The sequence below is a fragment of the Bombina bombina genome, chromosome 2, assembly GCF_027579735.1.
Source record: "Bombina bombina isolate aBomBom1 chromosome 2, aBomBom1.pri, whole genome shotgun sequence".
NCBI classification, from domain to species: Eukaryota; Metazoa; Chordata; class Amphibia; order Anura; family Bombinatoridae; genus Bombina; species Bombina bombina.
In genome coordinates, this window is record NC_069500.1 from 1,118,417,093 (window position 1) to 1,118,428,826 (window position 11,734).

The following is an 11,734-nucleotide window of genomic DNA, read 5'->3' on the forward strand; positions in this document are numbered from 1 at the left end:
ATATTATTGTTTTAGTTCAGGGTTTGCCAGTAAAATTTCAATCCAAGTGCAAAAGGAACTGCTGGGGGTGGGGAGAAGGTAATATAATTTGCTAAATTATCCTTGTCACTTGTTGTGTCATAATTGATTTGTTTTTCCTAATTACTACCCCTACCCACCACCAGAATCAGCTGAGCTCTCTCTTACCGAAGTTACCGGGGACAACGTTGTCACAGTCTACAGACCACCGGTCTAATGCAATGATGAGCCGCCGCTGCCACCACACACAGTGACCAGTCATCAGTGGTCAGTTAGAGTCTGAGACAGCAGCACACAGACTGTGTGCCACACTGTCTGCCAGCCCAGCTCCTTCCCCCGCGCTTCTGCAGAATCGACTGCACACAAAGTGACATCACCTGCTGCTGCTGGTTTGCTCCTCCCTCTTCCAGTCTCCGGTCATGCTGTCTGCAGTGTGTGGTGGTTAGGGAACGACGTGACCACCCTGGAACTGACAACTGATCTGGAGGAGAGGAGGAGCTGAGCAAAAATTGCCATGCCAGGCCAGCACAGCACAGCATGATGATGCCGATATTGCCATTACTTTTACACAGACATGGGGTAATATTAGCTGCCGCATGTTGAGCCGGCATGAGGCACGTGCTGTGCTGTGGTGTGAGGCGGGATTTGAAGACATCCTCCTCCAAATTTGAAATTGAATAATTTAAATTGAACTAATGAACTTACTACCACCAGAGCCAGTTGGACAGCTGGTCGGTCAAGGATTTCACTGAGATGGTGGCGCGCTGCCTTTACCCTCATCATGGTCTCAATCGACATCACGTGTCCCCACAGTCTCAGACAGCCGCTCAGTGGTACAGTGCTGGTTGCACTTAGTAATGGCTGCGCTCAGTGATACAGTGCCATGTGCGCTCAGTAATGGCTGCGCTGACAGAGCAAATCAAATAAAAACACAATTTAAAAATAAATAATCTCACATTGTCACATTGATACTCCTGACTCTTATCCCAACCACCAACCCAGTCTTTCCTCATCCTCTCTCCTCCAGAATTATAAAAGTGTTAGTGTCGGCACTGCCGGGGCTTGTAGTTGCGGGGGGGGGGGGCAGGCGGGGGGGCAAGCCATTTTCGTGGGGGGGCAAATGCCCCCCCTAGCCCCCCTGTAGTGACGCCACTGCTTAAGAGGAGATTCCCTGGTACATACAAAGAGTAAAAAAAGCGCTTTTTGATACAAAATATAGTTCACCTCTGTTTGGATTGCAGCCATATGTATCACATGTATTTTGCCTACTTATCATAAATGTCCTATAAACATTAGATTTTTGTACAATTCGCTATAAACATAAGTTTCTTGGTTAACCCCTTACTGTTTATGATGTCTTTTTGTGATCTATAGTATAGGGAAAGAATTAGGTCTCAGTGCACTTTAAATGTTTTAGATTTTGCTGTCTGTAGTGGTGACTGAAATTGACAGATAAGATATCGCTATATACTTAAATGTGTTTTTGGGAACTTATTATTAATAAATTTTTGAAAGTCTTTTATGTGTGCCTTTTATTCCCTTGCTGTTCTAGGGTAATCTCATATACCCTGGTATTTTTTCTATCTTGACTATATATTTTATATTTACTATAAGGGTGGCACCATTCAAAGCAAATTAGCAATATTACCTACTCTCTCACGCCCCCTAAATTTAGTCTTATATATATATATATATATATATATATATATATATATATATACATGCATATACATATTTAGACACATATATGCATGTATCTCTATATTAAAGTCATTTGCTTGCCTTTTTTTCTAACACTTTAACCCTGATAACTTTTTATGCAATATTTTATCAGCCAATGTTATTATAAGGGTAATGAGAGCTCTGAGGTTGCAGTAATCATTATAGCATAAATAAGGACAGCTCTTATGTGTTCACATTTACTTTCAACTTGTAATACAGACAAAATCTGACTTGCCCACAAACTGCCTCAAAAACCTAATATAGCTTGCGCGCATACTATAGCGTAATCTAGCTCTATCTTGGTATTAGAGCTTTTTCGTAACTATATATTTAATTATAACGTCTGATATACAGTATTGTTAAATGACACACAATTAGCGTGCACATATTTAAAATTATATTTTGTCCCATTATATATAGTGTTATAAAATATTGGTTTCTTGAAAGATTTTAGTTCAACTATATTTTTCAGTCTCCATGGAAACTAGCCAAGAAGTACCAGTAACTAAAACGGCAGCTAAAATTCATATCACATTTTCAGACTGTAAACAATGCCTCTTTTAAATAGCTGGCCTTATAAAGGAAGTCAATCTATTAAAAGTAAATTTCTTTGTATAAATATATTATTGTGTATACCAACAGTCAGTAAAGAGCTTTTCCAACGAATAAATGTAGTTACCAAGTAACTTGAATATGAGTATATGTGACTTACATAAGAAATAATTAAATTGTGTTAATTTCGTATTACTTGGCAGTTAATTCCTGAACATATTCTATGAAGTAATGATTAATATATGTAGAAATTACTGCCACATGGTAGATGTCATTAATTTAGAACTATTTGAAATAAGCGGTATTTCTTTCTATAAGTAGAAGAAAATTATTAAGACAGCATATTTTAAAGATATTGATGAGTATTTTTTATCAAGCAACATAATGGTTGATCTCCAAAACTAGGGCCTGATCCGATATGCAGCCTTGCCCGCAAAAGCCGGCGACGCCATATTTTGCACTGGTTTGGTATCCTATATACGGCGTAACATAGAAGTTACGCTCATATATTTCACCCTTCGGCCGTAGTTTTTTGGCCCATAGAGTGATATACCAAACATGCGCAGTTTGGTATCTAATATACAGCATAAGGACTTACGTGGTGAAAATGGAGAAACCTTACTCCATTTTCACCTTGCCACAAAATGCAGCCATAGAAGGCCTTACGCTGAGTATTGGAGCCCCGTAACTCCCTAAACTGCCTGCAAAATAAAACCTAACACCTAACGCATGCGCAATGTCTATCTACCTGTCAACCGCAATCCCCTGCCGCAATCCCTAATAAAGTGTTTAACCCCTAAACCGCCGCTCCCGGACCCCGCCGCCACCTACATTATATGTATTACCCCCTAATCTGACCCCCCTACACCGCCGCCACCTATATTAAATTTATGAACCCCTAATCTGATCCCCCTACACCGCTGCCACCTATAATAACTATATTACCCCCTAATCTGAGCCCCCTACACCGCCGCAACCTATATTAAATTTATTAACCCCTAATCTAATCCACCTACACCGCCGCCACCTGGAACAGGACCTTCTCCACCGGTCTTCAGGACAGGTAAGGAGACTTGGGTGTTAGACTTAGGTTTTTTTAAGGGGGATCGGGTGCGTTTTAGAGTAGGGGTGTGTGGGTGGTGGGTTTTAATGGCGGGGATTGTTCTTTTTTTTACAGGTAAAAGAGCTGATTACTTTGGGGCAATGCCCCACAAAAGGCCCTTTTAAGGGCTGGTAATAGAGCTGATTACTTTTGTAATTTAGTTTAGGGTAGGGACATTTTATTATTTTGGGGGGCTTTTTTATTTTATTAGGGGGCTTAGATTAGGTGTAATTAGCTTAAAATTCTTGTAATCTTTTTTTATTTTTTGTAATTTAGTGTTTGTTTTTTTGTAATATAGTTTAGTTTATTTAATTGTATTTTAGTTGAGATAATTGTAGTTTATTTAATTAATTTATTGATAGTGTAGGTGTATTTGTAACTTAGGTTAGGATTTATTTTACAGGTAATTTTGTAATTATTTTAACTAGCTAGCTATTAAATAGTTATTAACTATTTAATAGTTATTGTACCTAGTTAAAATAAATACAAAGTTACCTGTAAAATAAATATAAACCCTAAAATAGCTACATTGTAATTAATAATTATATTGTAGCTATTTTAGGGTTTATTTTATAGGTAAGTATTTAGTTAGGGGTGTTAGGGTTAGACTTAGGTTTAGGGGTTAATATATTTAATATAGGTGGCGGCAGTGTAAGGGGATTAGATTAGGGGTTAATATATTTAAAATAGGTTGCAGTGGTGTAGGGGGATCATATTAGGGGTTAATATATTTAAAATAGGTGGCGGCGGCGGTGTAGGGGGATCATATTAGGGGTTAATATATTTAAAATAGGTGGCGGCAGTGTAGGGGGGTCAGATTAGGGGTTAATATATTTAAAATAGGTGGCGGCGGTGTAGGGGCTCAGATTAGGGGTTAATGCATTTAATATAGGTGGGGGCGGTGTAGGGGGGTCAGATTAGAGGGTAGTACATATAATATAGGTGGCGGTGGTGTAGGGGGGTCAGATTAGGGGGTAGTACATATAATATAGGTGGCAGCGGTGTAGGGGGGTCAGATTAGGGGGTAATACATATAATATAGGTGGCGGCGGGGTCCGGGAGTGGCGGTTTAAGGGTTAATACATTTATTGTTAGGAGTGAGAGGGGGGATTGCGGATAGAGGGGTATTTTTTGGGAGGCATGTTAGACAGTAACGGCAGATTTAAGTCTTTAGATTAGAAATTTGTACTTACGCTTATTTCTGGACATCGCTAGTTTGTCCGACTTACGGCACTTTATCAACTGTCGGCGCCGTATATGTGATAGCTCGCTGTGCAAGGTGAAACTATGGGCGGCGCAGGTTTCCATGCTTGCGCCGAAACCTGCGCCGTATATCGGATCGCGACCCTATTCATTAGTTTAAATATTATTATTTCTTTAAATAGAATTGAATATTTCTTATTTCCTTGAATTTGTTTAATAAATTTCTGTGTTTAAAAAATATTTCAGATAAGGATTTAGATTATTATCTAAAAAAAGAGAAAAAAACAGGAAATTAAAACATTGTGCTTAACACATATTATAAAAGTGACTTTAAAACTGACAAAACTATGGATCAATATTCAGATTAGCAAACCTTTCAATACACTTTTCCTATAAATCCCTAGGAAGACTTTTCAAAATAAATAATTTTCCAAATAGATTTTCATGAAATATGAAATGCAGATTGAAAATGCTGATAAGAAGCAAATGAAAATATGTAAAACCTTATAGAAATACTTCTAAATGGTGATATTGTTCACGTACCAAAACTTTCTTGGAAATTGGAAAAAGTAAATGTTAAATTTTCACTTTCTGTAAACTGTCCATAAAAGTTATTCAAAGGCAAGTAAAAAACACTCCAAACCAAATATAAGAAAAATATGACAACATATTAATTGATTTTTACTAGTTAATATTCAACCAGTATAAAAAAAAATACTGCAAACATCTCAAACATCAAGAACCAAAAGCAATCTACAGGCCAATTTTCTTAAAGGGACAGTCTAGTCCAAAATAAACTTTCATGATTCAGATAGGGCATGTAATTTTAACCAATTTTCCAATTTACTTTTATCACCAATTTTGCTTTGTTCTCTTGGTATTCTTAGTTTAAAGCTTAACCTAGGAGGTTCATATGCTAATTTCTTAGACCTTGAAGGCCACCTCTTAAGAATGCATTTTAACAGGTTTTTCACCACTAGAGGGTGTTAGTTCATGAATTTCATATAGATAACACTGTTCTCATGCACGTGAAGTTACCTGGGATCTATCACTGAAACAGGGGCAGTTTGCAGAGGCTCAGATACAAGATAATCACAGAGGTAAAAAGTATATAAATATAACTGTGTTGGTTATGCAAAACTGGGGAATGGGTAAAAAAGGGATTATCTATCTTTTAAAACAATAACAATTCTGGTGTAGACTGTCCCTTTAACTCATAAAAAAGTACATGCATTGATACAAAAATAAATTTACCTACCTAGCTTCTTGAAAAACTCATAGGGCAAGATTGCAAGTGGTGCACTAACGATAGTGTGTACGATAACCAGTTTAGTTTGACCATGCTACCATCAGCCCACAACTATGATATTACAAGTCCATGGTAAAGCGCATTAACCAAAGAAGGGTAAGCGTGTCCTAATTTGCTCAAGGACAACCATTCATTTCAATGGCTATATCAATAGTGCTAATTTGGAATGGTATTACAAGTTGAAAGTTATAGTTTGCGTTCGAGCGAAAACCAAAACTGCGCTAAAATATTGACTACGACTTGAAGTAAACTGTAAGTTTTTTAAAAAAAAAGTTGCACAAAACACATAAAAAATACATTAAAGTATTAAACACATATATAAACCTAATTTTTTTTTTTTAGATTAACAATTTTTTTTCAAAGGGTTAGAACGGATATGGTATATGAATATGTTTGACTAGAAAGTGCTCCAATGTGTGTGTATTAGTGATGTCTCGAATTGTTCGTCGGAGAATAGTTCCCGGCAAACATAGCTTGTCTGCAGACAGATTCATTCGGAAGCTGCTTTCTTAGTGAGAGGAGGGACAGTGTAGCTGTTGCTGATTTAATAGGGAAATTGATAGCTAGGCTAGTGTATTCAGTGTCCACTAAAATCCTGAAGGACTCATCTGATCTCTGCTGTAAGGACAGCACCCCAAAAAGCCCTTTTTAGGGCTAGAATATCAGTCTGTTTTTTTTCCCTGTGTAATCTAATTGCAGTTGCCTGCCTGCCATCGTGTGTGTCAGGCTCACAGCGTATACTGTGCCCACTTGCCCAGTGCCACCACTCATATCTGTTGTAACAGTATTGTAAATTTAAAAAAAAAAACCTTTTTTGACTGGGAAATATCAGTCTGCTAGTGTTATCTCATTGCAGTTGCCTGCCTCCCAGCGTGTGTGCCAGGCCCACTTGCCCAGTGCCACCACTCATATCTGTTGTAACAGTAGTGTAAATTTAAAAAAAAACTTTTTTGACTGTGAAACATCAGTCTGCTAGTGTAATCTAATTGCAGTTGCCTGCCTGCCAGCGTGTGTGCCAGGCTCACAGCGTATACTGTGCCCACTTGCCCAGTGCCACCACTCATATCTGTTGTAACAGTAGCGTAAATTTAAAAAAAAAAAAACTTTTTTGACTGTGAAACATCAGTCTGCTAGTGTAATCTAATTGCAGTTGCCAGCCTGCCTGCCAGCGTGTGTGCCAGGCCCACTTGCCCAGTGCCACCACTCATATCTGGTGTAACAGTAGTGTAAATTAAAAAAACAAAACTTTTTTGACTGTGAAACATCAGTCTGCTAGTGTAATCTAATTGCAGTTGCCTGCCTGCCACCGTGTGTGCCAGGCTCACTTGCCCAGTGCCACCACTCATATCTGTTGTAACAGTAGAGTAAATTTAAAAAAAAAACTTTTTTGACTGTGAAACATCAGTCTGCTAGTGTAATCTAATTGCAGTTGCCTGTCTGCAAGCGTGTGTGCCAGGCCCACTTGCCCAGTGCCACCACTCATATCTGTTGTAACAGTAGTGTAAATTTAAAAAAAAAAAACTTTTTTGACTGTGAAACATCAGTCTGCTTGTGTAATCTAATTGCAGTTGCCTGCCTGCCAGCGTGTGTGCCAGGCTCATAGTGTATACTGTGCCCACTTGCCCAGTGCCACCACTCATATCTGTTGTAACAGTAGTGTAAACTTAAAAAACAAAAAACTTTTTTGACTGTGAAACATCAGTCTGCTTGTGTAATCTAATTGCAGTTGCCTGCCTGCCAGCGTGTGTGCCAGGCTCACAGCGTATACTGTGCCCACTTGCCCAGTGCCGCCACTCATATCTGTTGTAACAGTAGTGCAAATTTTTTAAAAAAAACTTTTTTGACTGTGAAACATCAGTCTGCTTGTGTAATCTAATTGCAGTTGCCTGCCTGCCAGCGTGTGTGCCAGCCTCACAGCATATACTGTGCCCACTTGCCCAGTGCCACCACTCATATCTGTTGTAACAGTAGTGTAAATTTAAAAAAAAAAAACTTTTTTGACTGTGAAACATCAGTCTGCTTGTGTAATCTAATTGCAGTTGCCTGCCTGCCAGCGTGTGTGCCAGGCTCAAAGCGTATACTGTGCCCACTTGCCCAGTGCCACCACTCATATCTGTTGTAACAGTAGTGTAAATTTAAAAAACAAAAAACATTTTTGACTGTGAAACATCAGTCTGCTAGTGTAATCTAATAGCAGTTGCCTGCTTGCCAGCGTGTGTGCCAGGCTCACAGCGTATACTGTGCCCACTTGCCCAGTGCCACCACTCATATCTGTTGTAACAGTAGTGCAAATTTTAAAAAAAAAACTTTTTTGACTGTGAAACATCAGTCTGCTAGTGTAATCTAATTGCAGTTGCCTGTCTGCCAGTGTGTGTGCCAGGCTCACAGCGTATACTGTGCCCACTTGCCCAGTGCCCCCACTCATATCTGTTGTAACAGTAGTGTAAATTTAAAAAAAAAAAATTTTTGACTGTGAAACATCAGTATGCTTGTGTAATCTAATTGCAGTTGCCTGCCTGCCAGCGTGTGTGCCAGGCTCAAAGCATATACTGTGCCCACTTGCCCAGTGCCACCACTCATATCTGGTGTAACAGTAGTGTAAATTATTGATGTTGCGAACCAAAAAATTTCGGTTCGCGAATGGCGGACTCGAACTTCCACAACTGTTCACGAACCGGCGAACCGGGTAAACCGCCATTGACTTCAATAGGCAGACGAACTTTAAAACCAACAGGGACTCTTTCTGGCCACAATAGTGATGGAAAAGTTGTTTCAAGGGGACTAACACCTGGACTGTGGCATGCCGGAGGGGGATCCATGGCAAAACTCCCACGTAAAATTACATAGCTGATGCAGAGTCTGGTTTTAAGCCATAAAGGGCATAAATCACCTAACATTCCTAAATTGCTTGGAATAACGTGCTTTAAAACATCAGGTATCGATCAGGTAGTGTAAGGGTTATGCCCGCTTAACAGTGACAGACCAAACTCCCTGTGTAACGCACCACAAACAACCACAAACAGTCCATTTGCACAACCACGAGATAGATAGATTTGATAGATAGATACATAGATTACATAGATCAATAGATGCAATATACATTTGATAGATACGAATTACATAGATCAATAGATGCAATATACATTTGATAGATACGAATTACATAGATCAATAGATGCAATATACATTTGATAGATACGAATTACATAGATCAATAGATGCAATATACATTTGATAGATACGAATTACATAGATCAATAGATGCAATATACATTTGATAGATACGAATTACATAGATCAATAGATGCAATATACATTTGATAGATACGATTGATAGTTAGATAGATTTGATAGATAGATAAATAGATAGATTTGATAGATATATAATTTCCCAGACAGAGAATTACAAGACGTGCGGTCTGTGACCCATGGTAAGGTTCCCAGAGGCAGTTGCGGCACCAGGGGACGTGTATATGGCATGTATTTTCGGAACCGGGAGATGGAAAAAGATGCTTGGTCGGTCCTCCTGCTTCAAATTTGGGGCACTGCGCGTGCAATCTATTGTGCCACCAGATATGAGTGGTGTGTTAAGTAGTACTATTCTGACCTGTTACTCCCCCTATCGGGGGAGGTGTATATGGCATGGATTTTAGGAACCGGGAGATGGAAAATGATGCTTGGTCGGTCCTCCTACTTCAAATTTGGCCGAAACACAAGTGGCTGTCACAAAACAGTCCGGCCACGAGATAGATAGATTTGATAGATAGATAGATAGATAGATACATAGATTACATATATCAATAGATGCAATATACATTTGATAGATACAAATTACATAGATCAATAGATGCAATATACATTTGATAGATATGAATTACATAGATCAATAGATGCAATATACATTTGATAGATACGAATTACATAGATCAATAGATGCAATATACATTTGATAGATACGATTGATAGTTAGATAGATTTGATAGATAAAGAGATAGATTTGATAGATATATAAATTGCCAGACAGAGAATTACAAGACATGCGGTCTGTGACCCATGGTAAGGTTCCCAGAGGCAGTTGCAGCACCAGGGGATGTGTATATGGCATGGATTTTCGGAACCGGGAGATGTAAAAAGATGCTTGGTCGGTCCTCCTGCTTCAAATTTGGGGCACTGCGCGTGCAATCTATTGTGTCACCAGATATGAGTGGTGTGTTAAGTAGTACTATTCTGATGAGTTTAATACCTGTTACTCCCCCTATCGGGGGAGGTGTATATGGCAATGGCATGGATTTTAGGAACAGGGAGTTGGAAAAAGATGCTTGGTCGGTCCTCCTACTTCAAATTTGGCCGAAACACAAGTGGCTGTCACAAAACAGTCCGGCCACGAGATAGATAGATTTGATAGATAGATACATAGATTACATAGATCAACATTTGATAGATACAAATTACATAGATCAATAGATGCAATATACATTTGATAGATACGAATTACATAGATCAATAGATGCAATATACATTTGATAGATACGAATTACATAGATCAATAGATGCAATATACATTTAATAGATATGAATTACATAGATCAATAGATGCAATATACATTTGATAGATACGAATTACATAGATCAATAGATGCAATATACATTTGATAGATACGAATTACATAGATCAATAGATGCAATATACATTTGATAGATACTAATTACATAGATCAATAGATGCAATATACATTTGATATATACGAATTACATAGATCAATAGATGCAATATACATTTGATAGATACGAATTACATAGATCAATAGATGCAATATACATTTGATAGATACGATTTACATAGATCAATAGATGCAATATACATTTGATAGATACGAATTACATAGATCAATAGATGCAATATACATTTGATAGATACGAATTACATAGATCAATAGATGCAATATACATTTGATAGATACGAATTACATAGATCAATAGATGCAATATACATTTGATAGATACGATTGATAGTTAGATAGATTTGATAGATAAAGAGATAGATTTGATAGATAGATAATTTCCCAGACAGAGAATTACAAGACGTGCGGTGTGTGACCCATGGTAAGGTTCCCAGAGGCAGTTGCGGCACCAGGGGACGTGTATATGGCATGTATTTTTGGAACCGGGAGATGGAAAAAGATGCTTGGTCGGTCCTCCTACTTCAAATTTGGGGCACTGCGCGTGCAATCTATTGTGCCACCAGATATGAGTGGTGTGTTAAGTAGTACTATTCTGACCTGTTACTCCCCCTATCGGGGGAGGTGTATATGGCATGGATTTTAGGAACCGGGAGATGGAAAATGATGCTTGGTCGGTCCTCCTACTTCAAATTTGGCCGAAACACAAGTGGCTGTCACAAAACAGTCCGGCCACGAGATAGATAGATTTGATAGATAGATAGATACATAGATTACATATATCAATAGATGCAATATACATTTGATAGATACAAATTACATAGATCAATAGATGCAATATACATTTGATAGATATGAATTACATAGATCAATAGATGCAATATACATTTGATAGATACGAATTACATAGATCAATAGATGCAATATACATTTGATAGATACGATTGATAGTTAGATAGATTTGATAGATAAAGAGATAGATTTGATAGATATATAATTTGCCAGACAGAGAATTACAAGACGTGCGGTCTGTGACCCATGGTAAGGTTCCCAGAGGCAGTTGCAGCACCAGGGGATGTGTATATGGCATGGATTTTCGGAACCGGGAGATGTAAAAAGATGCTTGGTCGGTCCTCCTGCTTCAAATTT